Raw genomic sequence first — 21,094 nt, 5'->3', positions numbered from 1 at the left:
TTGACGGGACTCTGCGACAATTCCCTTGCCGACAGTCAAGGCCAAGCCACGGCTCCGAGAGCGAGCGGCGTTTTATAAGAACGACCCACTAGGCCCGCTGGAGAACGCAACCGTTAAACATCAATTTCTTCGCCACAATTACCGCGGGTACAAAAGGGAGCCGTCGGGCGACCTAACAGCGTGGGTCATAGAAGGCCTTGAGGCGCTCCACGTTGACTATGTCGCGCCTTCGACGGCGCATGTCCGAAGCTGGTTCGATGGGTTCGATCAAGTAGTTGACCGGGGATGTGCGCTCGACGACCCGGTATGGGCCTTCGTATTTAGGCAGCAGTTTTGAAGAGAGGCCACTTGCAGTGGTAGGGACCGAGAGCCATACGAGCGCTCCAGGGAGGAACGTGGGCTCCGAAGTGGTGGTGCCATCGCGAATGCTCTTCTGCAGCTCTTGTTCCTGCGTCGTAATGTCTTGGCGAAGCTCGCGACACTCTTCAGCAAGCCTGGCTGTGTCAGAAATAGGCGCACACTCAGATGGATCCGGCTTGTATGGAAGTATCGTGTCGATGGTGTGCGACGGTGCCTTCCGTACAGTAAGAAGAAGGGTGAAAAACCAGTAGTGCTCTGAGGGGCGGTATTGTAGGCGTAGGTGACGAAGGGCAGAATGGCATCCCAATTGGTGTGATCGGCGGCGACGTACATTGACAGCATGTCGCCGAGCGTGCGGTTAAATCGTTCGGTTAGGCCATTCGTCTTGCGGGTGGTAAGCAGTAGTTTTGCGGTGAACAGCATGGCACTCTTTCAGAATGGCTTCCACGACTTCCGATAAGAAGACACGGCCTCGATCGCTGAGAAGCTCTTGGGGTGGACCGTGACGCAGTATGAATTTGTGTAGTAGGAAGGAGGCAACATCGCGCACTGTAGCCGCTGGGAGGGCGGCGGTTTCAGGCGTATCGCGTTAGATGGTCAACAGCGACGATGGCCCAGCGGTTACCAGCCGAAGTCAGAGGAAGTGGTCCATGCAAGTGGTCCATACATTACCTTGCCCTAACCGTCCGTTTGGGCATGCGCCCAAACGGACGGTTAGGGCAAGGTAATGGTTGTAGACCAGCTGGCGACACGTGCGTTGCAGGTTTTCGGCGTTGGCAATCGAGGCAGGAGCGAACGAACTTCTGCACGTAGCGCTACATCCCACGCCAGAAGTATCGTTGTCGAAGCGGTGGTAAGTTTTGGATACCCCAGAGTGCGCGCATTGCGGGTCAGAGTGGAAGGCCTCGCATATTTCAGAACGCAGACTGCGGGGTATGACTAGTAGCCACTGGCGGCCGTCGGCGTTGTAATTGCGTCGGTGCAGGAGGTCGTCACGAACGGCGAAATGGTGGGCTTGACGACGCAACGCGCGAGTGGATGGTGTTGCCGACGAATCAGTGAGCAAGCCGATCAGCCAGGTGATCCATTTATCCTTGCGCTGTTCGGTAGCGATGGTGTGAACGTTGATTGAAGCAACAGCCATGTGATATACTGAGCTGGGGGCATTGTCGTCAGGCAAGGGAGAGCGCGAGAGGGCGTCAGCGTCAGCATGCTGGCGTTCGTTGCGGTACAGCACGCGGATGTCGTAGTCCTGCAGGCGAAGTGCCCAGCGGGCGAGACGGCCTGAGGGATCCTTCAATGACGACAGCCAGCATAGTGCATGATGGTCGGTGACGACATCAAATGGGCGACCATACAAATAAGGTCGAAACTTTGTAAGGGCCCATATGATCGCCAGGAACTCTTTTTCCGTTACTGAGTAATTGGTCTCGGCTCTGGTAAGCGTACGGCTTGCGTATGCCGCGACATGTTCGGGGAACCCTGGTTTGCGCTGCGCAAGGACAGCGCCGAGGCCTACACCACTGGCGTCCGTGTGTACCTCCGTTGGGGCCGTAGGATCGTAGTGGCGTAGTATGGGAGGAGACGTCAACAAACGACGGAGCTTTGTGAACGCGTCGTCACACTCGGACGACCACGAATTTAGGGGTCCGTTACTTCCAAGGAGCTTCGTCAGCGGCGATATGATGGTGGCAAAGTTTCGTATGAAGCGTCGAAAGTACGAACACAGTCCTACGAAACTGCGCAGTTCTTTTACGGACGTAGGTTTGGGAAATTCGGCCACGGCCCGAAGCTTGGCCGGATCGGGAAGGATTCCGTCCTTGGACATGACGTAACCGAGGATTGTCAGCTGCCGCGCTGCAAATCGGCACTTCTTCAAATTCAGGTGGAGGCCGGCGTTGCGCAGACGCGTTAAAACATGCCGCAGACGTTGGAGATGCGTGGAGAAGTCCGGAGCGAAAACCACGACGTCGTCCAGGTAACACAAGCACGCGTGCCATTTCAAGATGCGCAGAACGGTGTCCAGCATGCGCTCGAAGGCTGCGGCGCATTACACAGACCAAACGGCATGACGTTGAACTCGTACAAGCCGTCGGGCGTGACAAAGGCTGTCTTCGGTCGCGCGTCATCCGCCATGGGTACTTGCCAGTACCCCGAGCGCAAATCAAGAGATGAAAAGAATTCGGCTCCTTGCAGGCTGTCAATCGCGTCGTCGATTCGCGGCAGCGGATAAACATTCTTGCGAGTGATCTTGTTGAGCCGTCGGTAGTCCACACAGAACCGCACGGAACCGTCCTTCTTCGCAATGAGAACAACGGGAGACGCCTAAGGGCTGTCGGAGGGCCGAATAACGTCGCGTCGAAGCATATCGTCGACTTGCTCATTAATGACCCGCCGTTCTGCGGGAGACACGCGATATGGACGTTGCCGCAGTGGTGGTTGGGCGCCGGTATCGATGCGATGCGTAACAACGGAAGGGCGGCCGAGAGAATTTTGCCCGACATCGAAAGAAGAACGAAATTCTTCCAGCAGGCACTGAAGTTGGGAACGCTGGACCGATGTGAGGTCGTCAGCAATAGAGGACCTAAACACATCAACAGCTGACGAATCGGACGCGGAAACAGAACTGAGCGTACCGGAACTGGGACAGTGCGTGTCATCGGGTGCGTCCATAACTTGTGCGTCTTCAAGGGGTTCCACTCTGCCAAGACATTCCCCTCGCACCAACGTAACAATGTATGGAGATGGGTTGTTAACAAAAATAGTGGTGCTGCCCTGAGTGACTTGGACGGTCGCGAGAGGTACCAGCAAGCCTCTCCTTGTGCAAACGTGGTCAGATGGCGAAATGAGTGCAATGGTGTCGGAGAGACCGGCGCAGTCGACTGACACAGCCATCGACGAGTTTGGAGGCACTTTGGTATCGTCTTTGACGAGGATCTTGCTCGATACCGATCAGATCTGAGAACGGGGAGAGTTCGATTTCGGCTTGTGCGCAGTGAATTACGGCGTCGTGGCGGGAGAGAAAATCCCATCCCAGGATGACGTCGTGAGAGCATGCAGCAACTATAATGAACACGACGTCGCACAGAACGTCCTGAATGACGACACGAGCTGTGCATATTGCTGTAGGACGAATACTCTGGGAGCTGGCTGTACGGAGAGACATCCCAGAAAGTGGCGTCCTCACTTTTCGTAGTAATCGGCTCAATTTTTGGTCCATAACGGATACGGCGGCTCCAGTGTCGACAAGGGCAAATGCGGGAACACCGTCCACAAACACGTCTATCACGTTCGATGGGCTTCGCTGAGGGCTTTCGTAGTTCGATAGCGTCGCAGCCCTTGCCTCCTGGACTGCGACGACTAGTTTTCCTGGTCGCGTGCGACCGGACGTGGGCGCATCGGCGACAGTGAGCGACGTCGTGGAGACGGAGAGCGCCGAGTAGATGGAGCTTGGCGTGACGTCGGCGACAGAGGCGTAGGTGGGGCGTAAAATGTGCGGTTTGACTGGCTGGTGACGGGCGACACGACTTGAGGCGGCTGGACGCGATTGCAATAACGCGCCACGTGGCCGGCGTAACCGCATACGAAGCATATGGGGCGGTTGTCAGGTGTGCGCCATCGGTTTGCTGGAGCAGGGCCCGCCCATGGCGCAGGACGTGATTGACGGGATGGCGACTGATATGACTGCATCGTGGGCTGCAGTCGTGGCCTCTGCATGACGTCAGCGTAGGTAGCCGGCACAGCCGCTTCGAAGGGCTGATGTCTAGCGGCGGCTTCGGCGTACCTGTGTGGGGCTGCCGTAGGTATTACTGGGGACGTCCTGGCGACAACTTGCGCGTAACTGAGTGGTGCAGGAGCGGGATGGTGCTGGTGGTACTCAGGCATGACCTCCGCGATTTCCTGCTCAATCGCTCGACGGAGGGGAGGGAGAAGAGTGGTTGACGGCTGTTGAACGTACCGAGGTTGAGCAAAGTCCAGCAGAGAGAACTGGTGCGCAATTTCCTCGCGCACGAATGACTTCACCTCTGCCAGCAAGGCGGAGTGGTCGGATATGGTCGACAAGCCAGCGAGCTCTGCGTCGCGGGATGGAGAGCGACGGGTCATCGACCGCTGCCGGCGCAGCTCCTCGTAGCTCTGGCAGAGCGTGATGACCTCGGCGACTGTGCTGGGGTTTTTGGCGAGCAGCATCGTGAAGGCATCGTCGTCGATGCCTTTCATAATGTGCCTTATCTTGTCTGATTCCGACATGGTGGCGTCGGCTTTCTTACACAAATCGAGGATGTCTTCAATGTAGCTGGTAAAGGTTTCGCCGGCCTGCTGAGCTCGTTCTCGCAAACGCTGTTCGGCCTGCAGCTTACGAACGGCAGGGTGGCCAAACACGTTGATGATTGCGGTCTTGAAGTCGGACCACGTCGTAAAATCGGATGCGTGGTTGCTGTACCACAGGCCGGCCACACCCGCGAGGTAGAAAACCAAGTTGGTCAATTTGCCTGCCTCGTCCCATTTATTGGGGACTCTTTCTTGGGATGTAAAAACAGCGCAAAATATAGTCCGGCATTATTTATGCTGCGCTGCGGGCTGAGCTCCTGAAAACGTGCACGCATGCGTTGAAAGAAAGTTTCCTGAGCCAGGTTGAGAGGTTGTAGTTGGCGGGCTACCCCGATACGGAAATCTTGAGGAGTTGTCAAAAGCTAATCAAGTGGGTTAAAGGCGTAAGTGATACGCACAGGAGAACAGAGCGCGTGCGCAATGAAAAGAAACCGGTTGTGGTACCCTACGTGCACAAGTTTTCACATTGCTTTAAAAATGCGGCCAGTAGGTATGGGGTACGTGTAGTGATGTCCGCTCCCAATAAGTTGTCCTTTATTTGCTCCCGCGTGCATAAAAGAAGTTCGGGTTTACGAAAGACCTGCTCGTTCTGTCCGGAGAAGAGAAAAAATAGATATGTTCAGTGTAAATCGTGTGTTGTATATAAGTTGCCATTGTCGTGCGGGGGGGGGGGTTATATAGGACAAACCGGGCGGTGCATTAACGTGAGACTAAGGGAACACTTAACCTCATTAACGGCAGCTGGCGGGTTGCACTTGCCAGCTCATTGTAGGGAGTGTGGCTGCCAACCTACGGCAGATAAAGCCACTTGTTTGTTTGGGCATCGAGAAAAATGCACTAGGGAAGTGATGGAGGCTTTTTTCATTGAAAGGGAGGGGGAAAGGTGTGTAAGTAAGCTGTCTGTGGCCCTTGGTGAAAAGGAGCTTCGGTACCTAGGTTCAGCGCTGCCATGTTAAAGTGATTATTAGTTTGGTATGGACTGTTGCGCATGTTTTTTGAAGAGTATGAATGTGGTTTTTTTGCTTTTTCTCGGTTGTTACACACGTGTTGATGTTCACAATGATTAGGCATGTTTCGTACCTTGTTTGCTATGCTGCACAGACGCCTTTTGTTTGCCACGTGACCGGGTCGAATGCTTGATATATGTGCGTGTACTTTCTAATAAAGTTTAGTTGCGAGTTCAGCGCGGTGTCGTCTCTTCCTCTGTCCTTGTCTTTATTTTGCGCTGTTTTTACATCCCAAGCATGAACCACCAACTAGCCCAACTTTCGCTATTATTGGGGACACTCACGCGTTCATAGATCGCGAGCCAGTCCTCCACGTCGGTCCCATCTGCGCCAGTGAAGACTGGGGGGTCGCGGATACGAGGGACACCGGGACATGAGGTCGGTGTAGGCGGAGGCGTCTGCTGGGCGGCGTCTTGAGGCATGGTAGCTGGTAGGGTACGGGATCGAAGCTCCAGAGGCATCGAATGGGAGCACAGCACTCTCCACCAATTTGTTAAGCGGTTTATTGGACGGGACTCGGCGACAATTCGCTATGGCGACAGTCAAGGCCAAAGCACGGGCTCCGAGAGCGAGCGGCGTTTATAAGAGGACGACCCATTAGGAGCCGCTGGAGAACGCAACCGTTAAATAGTACCAATTGCTTCGCCACACATTTTGCGTCTCCCAGCGCATAAGTTATGCTCGATACCCCCAGTTGGCCCCACGCTGGGCGCCAACTGCAGGTATTGGGCTTGCTGCGCCCCGTCCGTAGTTGTGGCAAGGACGACAGAGGCTTCAAGGAACAAGAAAGAACATTTATTCGCGTGGCTTACGCATATGAAACGTAGTTGGAACGGCGCTGATGAGTGGCCTCTTGGCAGCTTTTTTATCACTGCTCCCGGGAAAGCGTATCACTCCTCCCGGGCAGTTGAGTGGTCAGCTGCCGCCTCGTGAAAAGATCACGTGCCACGTCACGCTCTCAGGCAAAAAGAGTGTTCCACACTCGCCGCCTTGGCTACTAGTGGCGCTAGCTATCACTGCCAGGGATTTACACGCAAAAAATACTCAGGCAAAAAGAATGTTCCACACTCGCCGCCTTGGCTACTAGTGACGCTAGCTATCACTGCCAGGGATTTACACGCAAAAAATACTCAACAAAGTGAACTGGGAAGCGCCTGCCGTCGTAGATCGATTGGCACACCATCTGACGAGTTATTCGATGATCAAAAGGTAAGACGCAACCCAAGGTAAAGAAAAAGCAGGACGACGGGAATGAGCGTGCCTCGCAACTGTATTTAATCCAAGAAAGGCTCCTTTTTATATACATTGCAGCGAAGTGCGCAGAAGAATGATGTACAATCACATATTTATGAATACACGCTTTCAAAAAAATTGCGCTTCTGCTCTACGCAGGGTAACAGACCTATGACTGATACAAAATTCAGGAAAAGTTTAACTACCAAGTAGAGAGGCTAAATTCAGCCGGATACCCTTGCTCTGAGTAGTAGCAGTTGCGGAAACCCTGCTTCAGAAACTGAAGGTCAAGCCGAAAACAAAGCCGCTGGTGGGTAGAAGACCGCAGGTCATGCCGTATATGCAAAAAGTTGCCCACAACCTAAAGAAGGTGGCCAACAGGTACAAGGTACCTATAGCGCAACCCCCCCCCCCTGAAGGGGAACACTGCGCACGCTTATGAGGTACCTATTGTTTTCTCCACGGAAGTTGGCCGGCCTGTGTCCTCGCATCGCAGCGCCGCAACAGCTCACCCTTTGTGAGAAAAAGCATGCAAGGCCGTATGTACCTTGCGTGGTGTGCGTGGTCTACGAAATTCACTTACATGCGGGAAAGTATATATGTGCAGACTGGACGCTGCGTTAATTACAGTACAAGGAAGCACGAGCTTTCGATCAAAAATAAGATCAGTGCTCATTTACCTATGATCTGACTCCTGCATGTGTGGGCCGTATCTTACAAATATTCGCATACTCGGAAGGAGCACTGTGGCACGCGAACTATTGCAGGCCTGCTCTATCGATGCGAAACGGGATGTTTGCATCAGTGATACGCCTGTTACCCTGCTTAGAGGCGAAGACCAAAATTTTGAATGTGTGCATTCATAAACATGTGATTGTACATCATTCTTCGGCGCAAATGCAACTGCGCACCTGTCTGCAATGTGTATAAGGAGCCACAGGCGTGCGCAGGGTTCGCCATCAGGGGGAGGGGGCGAAGGTTACGTTGCAGCCCCCCCCTCTCCTACTAAGTAAATGTACGAGGCAGATTTTGCGCCCCCCCCCCCTTAGGTTACGAGGGGGTCACTGTATGGGGCAGATTTTGAGCCCTCTCCCTCTTAGGTGACTGGGGGGGGGGCGCCCCCCCCCCCCCCGTGCGCACGCCTATGTAGGGAGCACTATTGAAATAAACCCTCTCGCAAGAGAGACGGTCTTTCCTGTCCTACTGTTTTTTCTTTACCTTGGGTTGCGCCCTTACCTTTTGATCAACATCAACCAACTAGCCCAACAACATGTAGAAGAAAAAGCTCCGTAAACGAGAGTCGAACCCAGGACATGTGGGTACGCGACGATACGTGACGGACGCTTCAAACACTAGGCCATGGGTCACACATGCCGGAGGCTTCACGAACGCGCTTTTTAACTGCGAAGCATTTCTTTGCGAACTTCTGCGACTTTGAGCTTATCTATCTATCTATCTAGCCGCCTACGACTTTGAGCTCTCCTGGCCGTTTCGTTATTAGGTTGTACACTAAAATTGGTATCTCGCGAGGTGACTGTGTGACGAACATAAATGACAGGTCATAACATGGAAGTCATGATATCCCTGTCATGAACGACATGATTTACATGCCACTGTTTTGGTGCTCTTGAGGCCGTTTCGTTAGTTTGATATATACTAAAATTGGTATGGCGTGACAAGAGTGTATGACGAACATAAGTGACAGGTCTTAACGTGAAAATCATGACACTCATTTCATCTACAGCATGATTTACATTCCACGCTCATGGCGCGCTGGCGGCCGTTTCGCTAGCTTAATATACACCAAAATTGGTATCGCGCGACGTGACTGTGTGACGAACACAAATAACAGGATTTAACATGAAAATCATGACACGCATGTCATGTACAGCATGACTTACGTGCTACGCTCATGGTGCGCTGGCGGCCGTTTCGCTAGCTTGATATACACCAACGTTTGTATCTCGCGACGTGACTGTGTGACGAACATAAATAACAGGAGTTAATATGAAAATCATGACACGCATGTCATGTATAGCATGACTTACGTGCCACGCTCATGGTGCGGTCGCGGCCGTTTCGCCAGCTTGATATACACCAAAATTGGTATTGCGTGACGTGACTGTGTGACGAACACAAGTACCAGGAGTAATACGAAAATAATGACACGCATGTCATGTACAGCATGACTTACGTGCCACGCTCATGGTGCGCTGGTGGCGGCTTCGCTAGCATGATATACACCAATATTTGTACCTCGCGACGTGACTGTGTGACGAACACAAATTACAGGTGTTAATATGAAAATCATGACACGCATGTCATGTACATAATGACTTACGTGCCACGCTCATGGTGCGCTCGCGGCCGCTTCCATAGCTTGATGTGCACCAAAATTGGTATCGCGCGACTTGACTTTGTGACGAACACAAATAACAGGATTTAACATGAAAATCATGACGCGCATGTATGTACAGCATAATTTACATTCCACGCTCACGGTGCGCTAGCGGCGGTTTCGCTAGCTTGATATACACCAAATTTGTATTTCGCGACGTGACTGTGTGGCGAACACAAATTACAGGTGTTAATATAAAAATAATGACACGCATGTCATGTACATGTACATGTACACTCCAAGGTTTAAATGCACATATATACCCCATAAAGTGGACGGGAGGATGACCGCCGCCGTAGGTCAGTGGTAGAGCATCGGACGCGTTATTCGAAGGTCGCAGGTTCGGTCCCTGCCGGCGGCAAGTTATCTTTTCGTCCGCTTTACTTTCTTCACATTTATATTCTAAATACTACAGATAACACCCCCTATACTTTCCTTGGCGTTATTGCCTGTTAGTTCTCATTAATATTGTGTCTAACAAAGGAAACGAGCCCTTAAGAGTCATCTTCTTTCCTTCATTCATAGCAAGGGTCTCGTTCTGGCAGACTTGATGTCTTAAGGTAGTATGCGAGGGATTATTGGTCAGCTGCCAGCTCGCAAAAAGATCACGTGCTACGTGACGCCAGAAAGGCAGAAAAAGAGTGTTCCACACTCGCCGCCATGGCTGCGATTGGCGCTGACTAACACTCCAAGGTTTAAATGCACATATATACCCCATAAAGTGGACGGGAGGATGACCGCCGCCGTAGCTCAGTGGTAGAGCATCGGACGCGTTATTCGAAGGTCGCAGGTTCGGTCCCTGTCGGCGGCAAGTTATCTTTTCGTCCGCTTTACTTTCTTCACATTTATATTCTAAATACTACAGATAACACCGCCTATACTTTCCTTGGCGTTATTGTCTGTTAGTTCTCATTAATATTGTGTCTAACAAAGAAAACGAGCCCTTAAGAGTCATCTTCTTTCCTTCATTCATAGCAAGGGTCTCGTTCTGGCAGACTTGATGTCTTAAGGTAGTATGCGAGGGATTATTGGTCAGCTGCCAGCTCGTAAAAAGATCACGTGCTACGTGACGCCAGAAAGGCAGAAAAAGAGTGTTCCACACTCGCCGCCATGGCTGCGATTGGCGCTGACTAACACTCCAAGGTTTAAATGCACATATATACCCTATAAAGTGGACGGGAGGATGACCGCCGCCGTAGCTCAGTGGTAGAGCATCGGACGCGTTATTCGAAGGTCGCAGGTTCGGTCCCTGCCGGCGGCAAGTTATCTTTTCGTCCACTTTACTTTCTTCACATTTATATTCTAAATACTACAGACAACACCCCCTATACTTTCCATGGCGTTATTGTCTGTTAGTTCTCATTAATGTCATGTACATAATGACTTACGTGCAACGCATGGGACTCAGAGAAAGAGAATGCGTTTTGCAAGCTTAACCAAGCCTTAAGCGAAAAACCCGTTCTCATGGCACCCGACTTTTCCAAGGGCGTTATCATTCAGTGCGACGCGAGTGGTCGCGGAATGGGAGCTATATTGTGCCAGGAAGATGACACTGGTCAGGAAAGACCAGTTTTGTATTTAAGCCGAAAACTGAGCTGCAGAGAACAGGCGTATAGTACCTCTGAAAAGGAATGTGCCCGCCTCGTGTGGGCCGTTCAAAAGCTGGCCTGTTACGTCTCCGGTTCGAAGTTTGTGGTCGAAACGGACCACTGTCCTCTAACCTGGTTGAATAACATGTCGAGTGGCCGCTTACTGAGGTGGAGCATGATACTCCAACAGCACAACTTGAACGTTCGTTACAAGAAAGGAAAGCTAAACGCGAACGCAGACGCACTGAGTCGCGCGTTCTAATCAGTGCCGTCTTCGGCTATCCTTTCGGTTTTTCGCTGGCAAATTGGGGCAAAATTTTGTCCTCATTGCGGCCTCAGCTGAGCGCTTCCGTCCTGAGTGATGCCAAGGGGCCAGCATTATTTTGAATTCTGTTTCATTGCGTTTGTTACACGTGTAATATTTTGAGTTCTGCTTGTAAGAGTTGTGTGTCTCACATATGCCTCTTGATATAGAGGGAACAAAATTTCGACAGGAACGTAGCTAGGAATATATTGTTCTATTTAGGTCTGGTGTTCCGACGGGTGACGGAGGGCACTTGCTTGTGTCGTGTGTTGTCTGTTGTCGGACCGTTTTGACAAGTTGCAGAACGATCAACAAGTGCTGCTACCAAAGATCGTCAGAAGAGACGAGCAAAGCAAGTCGACACATCTTGGCGACAAGCCACTGGAGCCGGGATCCGGCCTGGCGACTGGGATCTGTTCACGGAACGAAGCGTGGAGCCAAATGTCCCCATGGCCCTGGAGGTGAACCTGGATGGACCTGGCGAATGAGTGCGCCCGGTATCCGAGCCACGTAGAAGCAGCTCGTCTTTCCGGCGCATTGTCTGGCGGCGGGGGTGCTGTTATGCTAGGGCTCCCAACCCAACCTTCCTTGCTTCGACAAGGCATTCAAGCTGGTAGAACGTCTGATGCAACCAGCGTCAACACCCGCTGATGCGACGAGGCAGGAGTCTTACGCAATCCCCGGCAACTCCGGCGATGCGTCTGACGCAACCAGCGTCAACACCCGCTGATGCGACGAGGCGGGAGTCTAACGCAACCCCCGGCAACTCCGGCGCTGCGTCTGACGCAACCGACTGAAATCTCTCCCGCAACGTGCGGCAAGCCCTCTCCTCCGCGGATCCGGTTCGAGCCAGCGACCAACGGCGGTTCCTGATTGGAGGCTTCGAACTACTGGCTGATGCAAGGGGTCCGTCAGGGCTATAAAAGAACCAAGCTGCGCGGAGAGAGACAGCGAACGAAGAAATCCCGGGTCGTCGTCGCACCGCTGTGCGAGCCCATAAGCTGTCGGCCCCAGCGCCGAATATGTAACGCCTCTGTATATATGTATATAAATTTGCCTTAACTCACCGTCGCCTTCATCGCTCCGTCTATCAGCTCTGCGCAGAAGCAGTCGCAAGCTGAGACACCTGTTACCCAACACCGGAAAGTCGCGAGTTCGGTCCTGGCCGCGGCGGTCGCATTTCGATGGATGCGAAATGCTAGGGGCTCGTGTACTGTGCGATGTTAGTGCACGTTAAAGAATAGCGGATGGTCAAGATTTCCGGAGCATTCCACTACGGCGTCTCTCATAATCATATCGTGGTTCTGGGACGTTAAACCCCAGATTATTCACGCAGGCCTTACCTATGCCACGGCGACGGTCTGCAAGTTTGAAAGCGGAGTTCTTTCCCTGTATTCCGTTACGTACCGTGGGCAATGTACATATTCTGTTTTGCTTACGTGATGAGCTTTTTTTTCTGTTTTCATAGCAGGGAACAGCGCAGAAACACGAGACAAGAGAGGTGACAGGACGTGGCGCTGCGTCACCTCTCTTGTCTCGTGTTTCTGCGCTGTTCCCTGCTATGAAGCCAAGCCAACAAGCTCAAATTTACACCCTTTTTTTCTGTGTTGGTTCGTGGCGCTTCTAGTGTGGCCGCATTGAGCTTCTCGCAATGGGAGCTTAACTGAAGCCACGTGCTGCAGTCAATGACGCTGAAAGCAGTGTGCTGCTGTGCGCGACTCGCAACTCTCAGAAAGTGCGACCACCCTCTGAGAGGCACGGCCTACATTTTGATTATTTTCATACTTAGTAGACACGATATTCGCCTGCTAATCGACGGACCAAATTTTTCCGAAATCTTATATGATGAAATTCTTCGGTTTCCTCGCATCACTCATTGCCATCGTCTCAATCATATAGTAAAGCCAATAAACACTAGAGGGCGCTAAGCAATATCATTAATTAAGGCGGCAGTGTTGTATGGCTCGTCATTTTCAAAGTTCCTAGTGACCCGGTGAGCTTGGAAGCGGGGCAAGCTTGCCAACCCCGCGACCATACTTACTTCATCCGGCAGCAAAACGGTAAGTTGGGCCAGTTGGTTGGGATTCATTTTTTCACTCGGTTACAGCGCAACACACACGAGGACAAGAGAAGGAAACGGACAACCCAGCGCCGTGTTGTCCGTTTCCTTCTCTTGTCCTCGTGTGTGTTGCGCTGTAACCGAGTGAAAAAATGAAACTTACTTCATCCTCCGCTGCAGCCGAGGCAACTGCTATCGCTCTCGACATTCGAATGGCAGACAAACAAGGTATCTCTGCCTACGCGGTCTCAGACTCGCAGGCAGCTTGTCGCATGTACCTCAAGGGCATATTACCAACAAGGGCCACCCAGCTACTGGGAAGCGAACTCCTTTTTGATCACGGGATAGTCTGGTGTCCGGCCCATACGGGCCAGGATGGCAATGAACTAGTTCATTGCCAAGCTCGAGTACTCAGCGGCCGAGCCCCAGGACCACCCGCCACTGAAGAGAACACAGATGATGGGGTGACACGGCGTGGTATCCTAGACAAACAAAGATTAGATCGACGCATCGGGGCACCTCCTCACGAGGACCTCGACAGACACCAAGCGCGGGACTGGCGCCGCCTGCAGACCAGTACCTTTCCGAATCTGCATAAGCTTCACGTCATGTACCCAGAGAGATATCCCAACGCATGCCCGTGGTGCGGAGATATTCCAACACTCACACACATAACCTACCGCTGTTCCGAGCGACTGCCTACAGTCGACACAGGACATGCGCACCCAATACTCACGTGGTCGTGGGAGGCGCGACTCGCTGAACGAACCCTGGGAAGCCAACTGGCAACCCTAAGTGAGGCCCGCCGAGCCGCTATAGCCAGTGGAGCCTTGGAAGAAGGACCCCACCCGCAATGAACCACTTTTTTTTTTCAATAAATGTTGTTTCTCTCTAGAGCTCGTTGTAAACTCTCTTGGGGCAACTATAATACACGTACACAGGCAAGGTGCACACTACGCCATAAATAATCGCAGTTTTCATGACGTTAACAGCTTTCGCTGTAGAGGAATAACAGAAGAATAACAGCTTTCGCTGTAAAAATTCGGCTTTCGGCGGCGCGAGCCCAATTGGTACCGAAACACGAGTGGGCCGTTACCGGAGGCTGTGCAACAACGGGTGAGCTGCAGAATGCTTCAGGCTGAGGGTGGGAGGAGCGATACAGTTGACTAAGGAGGTTAAAGTAGTTTAATGAATGTCTCTCCAGAGCATAGGCTACTGTGCTCTATTTAGCGTTGGCTAAAGGGGCTAAAGTTTATTCCAGCGTCGCCGACATAGTGTGTACCCGCCGTGGAAGCAATTGTCTGATAAAGTGTGGCGCTGCTGAGCAGCGAGGTCGCTTGTTCTATTCCCTGCCACGGCGGTTGTATTATGGCGGGGATGAAATGCAAGAACACATGCTTACTTAGGTCTGTTAGATGCACGTTCTAGTACCCCAGGTGTTTAAACCTATCACAGAATCCCCCGCTGCGGCCTGGCGATAATGATAATGGGGTTATCGCACGTAAAGCCCCTCAAATTATTAATAAAGACGATATACTATTAGTAATAAATGCAAGGTAAATGTGAAGACAGAAAAGTGGACGAAAAGATAACTTGCCGCGGGCAGGGACCGAACCTGCGACCTTCGAATAACGCGTCCGATGCTCTACCAACTGAGCTACCGCGGCGGCCATCCCCCCGTCCACTTTATGGGGTATATGTGTGCATTTAAACGTGGGAGCGTCAGTCAGCGCCGCCAGTAGCCATGACGGCGCGTGTGGAACACTTTTTCTGCCTGTTGGCGTCACGTAGCACGTGAACTTATTACGAGCTGACAGCTGACCAATAATCCCTCGCATACCACCAGAAAGCATCAAGTCTGCCAGAACGAGACCCTCGCTATGAATGAAGGAAATAAGTGTTAATTTTAAGGGCTCGTTTTTCTTTGTTATACACATGATTAATGAGCACTAACAGACAATAATGCCAAGGAAAGTATAGGGGATGTCATTAGTAGTAAATGCAAGGTAAATGTGAAGACAGAAAAGTGGACGAAAAGATAACTTGCCGCAATCCTCCGATTAGTTGATTTTTATTTACCCCTTTTATATTTAACTCTAAGTATTAATATTGACAGTACAATTACCATATCTCTTATACCTTTGATTACTAATTAGCTATAACAGTATCTACTGCTTGTTACTTGCATGCGACAGCCATCTAATATTAATGGTGTGCATTGCAATACTATCTCTAAATATAATATTATACATGTCGTTTTATACTAACCGCTTTCACCAATAAGTTTTAAATAAATTGTTAAATTCATTAGTACCTTTGATCCCTTACACCCAGTGGAGGAAGATTCGTATCCGTATCAATATATGTTGTCAATTCTTACTTACTTTGAATTACGAGGAGCTATTCTGATTTTCGACCATCTGCTCTAATTAACCTAAGACTTTTCATTGCTAATTATCAACCTAAGACCTACACAGTATTCATACCCTCCATATCTTTAGCAGCTTCAAGAAAAACAAGCTTATATAAAAACACTGATATTTTCACCTGTTTTAGGGCAACCGTAGGCACTGTGAAGCGTATGCACCCCTGTAAGGTGGTTTTGCTGCAATGCACTTTAGACAAAAGTTCCCGTCGAACCTCAGAAACTTCGCCGACATCCGCCAAACTTCACAGGTACGAATATTGAATCATTGAGATTGGGTCACATCAGTGATTTAAGCAGGTGAGGGCGCATTGTTTGCATATAAATTTTTAAATTATCTCCTGTGGAGTTCCACATAGCACATAAAAGCGGCTCTCGAACCCAGGAAGTTAATGGGAATAAAGCAAAACTTCTCGCACTGTGGCATAATGACTCCTAGATTATATGGACGAAGTAATTTCAGCGTATATTGAAGCGTTACACTACAATAAATGTTTAAAGATCGTTTCCCATTGAGTGACGCTGCCACTCAGCAGCCAAGGCAACAGATGGCGCTAGTTGTCGATGTCCCGAATTCCTGGACATGTGATATACACCAAAATTGGTATCTCGCGACATGACTGTGTGACGAACATAATAACAGGAGTTAATACGAAAATCATGACACGCATGTCATGTACAGCATGACTTACGTGCCACGCTCATGGTGCGCTGGGGGCCGTTTCGCTAGTTTGATATACACCAAAATATCAAAATCGGTATGCTAACGCGCATGCGGTATGCTAATGCGCATATCTAAGCCGAAACTGGGCAAAATTGGACTAACGGCAGTCGTTAAACCAAAGGATGAACGGTTCGTCCAACATGTTAAATGCGAGACAGTGCGTGTCGTGCGCAAACGCCCGTAAGAAGGGGACCAACGGGGGGTGTAACTGCGCGCCAATCGCCCGCTACCGCGCTGCACTTCTCGGCCCTCTCGGCTAGCACGATTACGAGTTATATGGCTTACACGCCAGGGTGAAAGCGAAGCACTATTACAACGAATAGAAGCAGTTATGAGAGTCAAGTTCAACTCGCGCCGGCTCACACAGCGAGCGAGCGCGCTCACCTACGTTTCTTCCCTATCGAGCTGCCGGACCCAAACAAGTGCAAGCCTTCGAGCCCGGACACGGCGGATAACTTGCTTCAATGTGCCGAATTAGGAAGAACTACGAAGAACACTGCCAGCGCTAATAAAAGTAAGCTGTTCGTCAGCGGTTGTATTCACGCAGGGTCACCGGCTACAACTACGAAGCGATACAAAGTAGGCTTCGCTACGTCGTAGGCACCAAGCCGGCCAGCGGCCGGTGCGAGTGCGTTGCCGGTGCAGGTGAACAAAACGTTGCGTAGAATTTGTTTCACAGAGAATAATGCCTTCTGGAATAAAGTACAGTTCAATCTGTGTCTTTCTCTTCATGCGACAACTGTTGTCAAACATCTAGCGTGAAGGCGAGCGCCGATACGAATCGACGTGCGGCCGGCAGTGCACAGCGAGCGACTTACGAGCACGGTGAAAGAACCGTGCCTGCGCGCCATCTCGTCGTTGTAGGTATACATATATCTACATAACTCAGTAAGAAGTCGCGGACAGCGGACATCTATTTTTCATTGGTATGTAAAACAACGACGACAAAAACTGCACAGGAAACACATGTTGTGATCTCCGGCGGTCGTTTAACTTATAGCCGTGCTCCTCGTAAAGGCCTAGCGACGTTGTCGGCAAGAAGCCGGCATCGGCGGGGCGCCTCACTGCTTCGCCGGCGTTCCTGCATAAGTGCCGCTTCTATCTTTGTGTGTGCATAAGTGCATTTTACGGACTTCAGCACCAGCATTACTAGGGCTGGTTCGGCCGACACGATAGAGTACTAGCTGATAATTCGAATTCGCTGACTGAAAGGGCGTTAAACATCCGCCGGGTTCATATTAAAAGATCGGTGTGTTGGGGTGCCACCATTGTGCCCACGTAAGTTTACACGTACGTTGCGAATGTTTATTGTTTTATTATGCCGTACAGAAGTCTGCAACCGGCACAACATGGGAGGTGAAGATACTGTGCCTATATATAGCCGATTGGTTGGTTTTCGGCTAGCGCGGGCGGTAGATGTGTGTGCTGTTTAGATTGCAATGGTTGTGTGTGGTTGTATGTTTGTGAACGTGCCGCAAATACTGCATCGTTCAATGCTGATTCAGTTGGCAAAATAAATAATTACGCCGACCTAGCGAAGAACTGCCATCCTTTTTTTTTCTCGGTTAGTCTAGACGGTTCAACTGTTAGTCCCTCTGGAGCATTCTACGAGAAGCAACATTTAAACCAACTGGAGTAAGTGCTAGAGAGTAAAAGTTGAACCCCTGTAGTTACTCCCGCAGTTGGTCCAAAAATAGTTCAAAATCTGTGGCAGCCCATTTAGTCCCCTGAAGGACCAATTCCATACCCCATTTTAGTCCTTTTCGGCTTAGAGTGTATATATGTAGCAGAATATATGTTTGATTAGCATGACATATACCAGATTGTACATGTATGCATTTATGACAATCTCGCGATATATAGCGAACTAGATGTCGCGACATGAATGACTTCATAAGCCTCAATGACAAACAAGACGATGTATGCAGCTCTATGCTGGCTGCTTCGCATCACATCAATTGCCACAATGCGTGGGATCTGCCGATTTTTATATCTCACACTTTCATCTCACTGCTCTTGTTTCGCGGGGTGGGCGTCTGGGAGCGGTAGAGTGAAGTAATGCATGGCCGCCGCCATAATTGAGGACGAGCAGTGGCGCTGAATGAGCGGGGACACAAGAAGAGTACACACAACACAGGCGCTATTGTGTCCCCGTTCATTCAGCGCTATTTTTCGTCGCCAGTATGTACCAACAAGCCCAAATTTCCACAGTGCTCCGCCAAAGCGCCGTTGCAACAGTTCACTGCACCGTTGCTACGACCATCCCGTTCTGCGCGTTTCCATAACAAGTGTAATCTCGCGAACGCCTTACACCGCGACGTGGCGGCTTTAGCCCAAGCCTCGCTCATAGCATCCATCCACATTAAATAAGCAATCACCACTATCAATCACTACCACCAGTTCTCAGTTTGAAGCAAGGTGTGGGAGCGGGCTAGTTGGTATTCCATAATGCCAAAACTTTAGTGCAAAAGGTTTTGCTCAGTTTGAACATGTGCACCGGCTGGGTAAGTTCAAACGAATGTAGGCCGATAATTGATGCTTTTACGTTTTTTAAGGATAAGCAAGCAATCCTCGCTTGAAGCACATAGGCTGAAAAATACTCTCATCTCTATTAGAGAAGATGTTTTGCAAGCTACAGGGCAAGTGCGTGAGAAACTGCTTCAGTTTGCTAAAGAACAAAATTTTCCTTACAAACTAAATGTCGACAAACTTCGTATCGGTAATACTACTTATATCTATGACACTTGTTCTAGCACCGTGTAACCGCAAGATAACTAGTTGCCGATGTGCGCAGTGCTAATGTTCAGCGTCCATCAACTTCACGCGCTCCTTCACTTTCAGTATTATTTACTAATACCCGCAGTTTGTTACGGAAACATGTCTTGCTTGAATCGGATCTTGATGATAGTAAGTCATATGTTCTATTGCTAACCAAGACCTGGCTACACGCCGATGTATGCGACTCCGAGCTATAGCGTACGTCAAATCAGCATTCCATTTATCGCCATGACCGGGCACATAAAAAGGGGGCGGCGTGTTGTTGGCCATCAAACGATCTTTACCTCCCTTGCTTGTTGACACTGACACTTCCTTTGATGTAGTCTGGGTCGCTTGTCCTACCTTATCCGGAAAGTTATTGATGGGCGTATGCTATAGCCCACCTGTTTCTGACCACCTTTCCGAGTATGAGCTCCATAACAGCAATTCCTGGGCTCTAGGTCAGTTTCCCGCCAGCAAAATTTACTTATTCGGAGATTTTAATTTTCCAGATATTAATTGGTCGCACATGTCTTCGAGCAGTGAGTCAAGTGATTATACTAAGCTGTGTTTCGACTTCAATTTTACGCAGCTTGTTTCAGAGCCTACTCGCGGAACTAATATTTTACATCTTATTCTAGCAACAGAGCCACATACCATAAGTTACGTCGTGCAACTAGATGGTTTTAGGAATCGTAACCTTCTGCAGTTCTCAATTATTATTCCACCGAAATTGGCGGGTGTTCAGCGTCAGATAGTCACGGATTATAACATGGCAAATGTTTAATCATGTTCATGGACGTCAGTCGTCGCGATGGAGATGTGCCAGCAGGCGTCAACGTGGGCGCGTCCACACCAAGCGGCGCTATAGCTGCCAAACACCAATATACATTGCGCAAGCTCTCGTATGTCAATGTATAAAAATCATTCAACTACTACGAGGACGCGCTTCGCTTTCGTGCTATACCGATTCCTATGACGTAGGGATCGACCATGTTTTTTTTTTGTCTTTCTTTCCTCCCTTTCCTTGTTTCTCTTTGTATCTTTCTTCCCTCCCGTTGTCTCCCTTACCTTCTTTATTTCTATGCTCTACTTTACCCTCTGTCCCCTCCTTCTTTCCCTCCTCCTCACTCTCACATCTCTCCGGCCGCGGCGGTCGAATTTCGGTGGAGGCGAAATGGTAGAAGCCCGTCTGCTGTGCGATAACCGTGCACGTTAAAGAAGGAACACCAGTTGATCGAAACTTCCGGAATCCTCCACTATGGCGTTCCTCATAACCATATCGTGGTTTTGGGATGTAAAACCCCAGATATAATTACCATGTATACCCTCACATTTCCACTCCTCACTCTCAATTCCCTTTCCCAATCCCTTGCTATACTGTACTGGTCAAGGCGGTCTTATCCTTTGCTAACGCGGTCGATGGCCGAGTGGTTACGGTGCTCGCCATCGCATTGTGGGTACGCAGGTTCGAATCCTGCCTAGTCAAGAAATTGTTTTCGCCAAGAATGTCTCTTTCTCTCTCAGTACTCGTTCGCTCACCCATCAGAGTTATTCCGTGCCGGACAAATTGGCGCACGTGTCCTGGCAGCGAAGCGGGGGTGGACGAGAACGAAGCGGGCGAACACAGCGCCTGCCCGGTTCTCGACGATGACAGTTTTTTTGTTGACGGATTACAACCAACGGCTGGCGCAAACAGTTCCGCTTTTAAAAGTGCCAGATTATTGCGTTAGCGCACTTTTAACTAGCGGGGGACTTGGTTACTTCGAGGGTGCAGGTATGTGCAGCACACCACTCATAGGCGTGCGCACAGGGGGGGCAGGGGAGGCGGCCCCTCCCCCTAATAACCTAGAGGGGGGGGGGGCAAAATCTGTCTCGTCCATTGACTTACAAGGGGGGGGGGGCGCTG

The sequence above is a fragment of the Rhipicephalus sanguineus genome, chromosome 7 (assembly GCF_013339695.2).
Source record: "Rhipicephalus sanguineus isolate Rsan-2018 chromosome 7, BIME_Rsan_1.4, whole genome shotgun sequence".
NCBI lineage: Eukaryota > Metazoa > Arthropoda > Arachnida > Ixodida > Ixodidae > Rhipicephalus > Rhipicephalus sanguineus.
The sequence above is the reverse complement of the archived record's forward strand: the minus strand, read 5'-3'. Positions refer to the sequence as shown.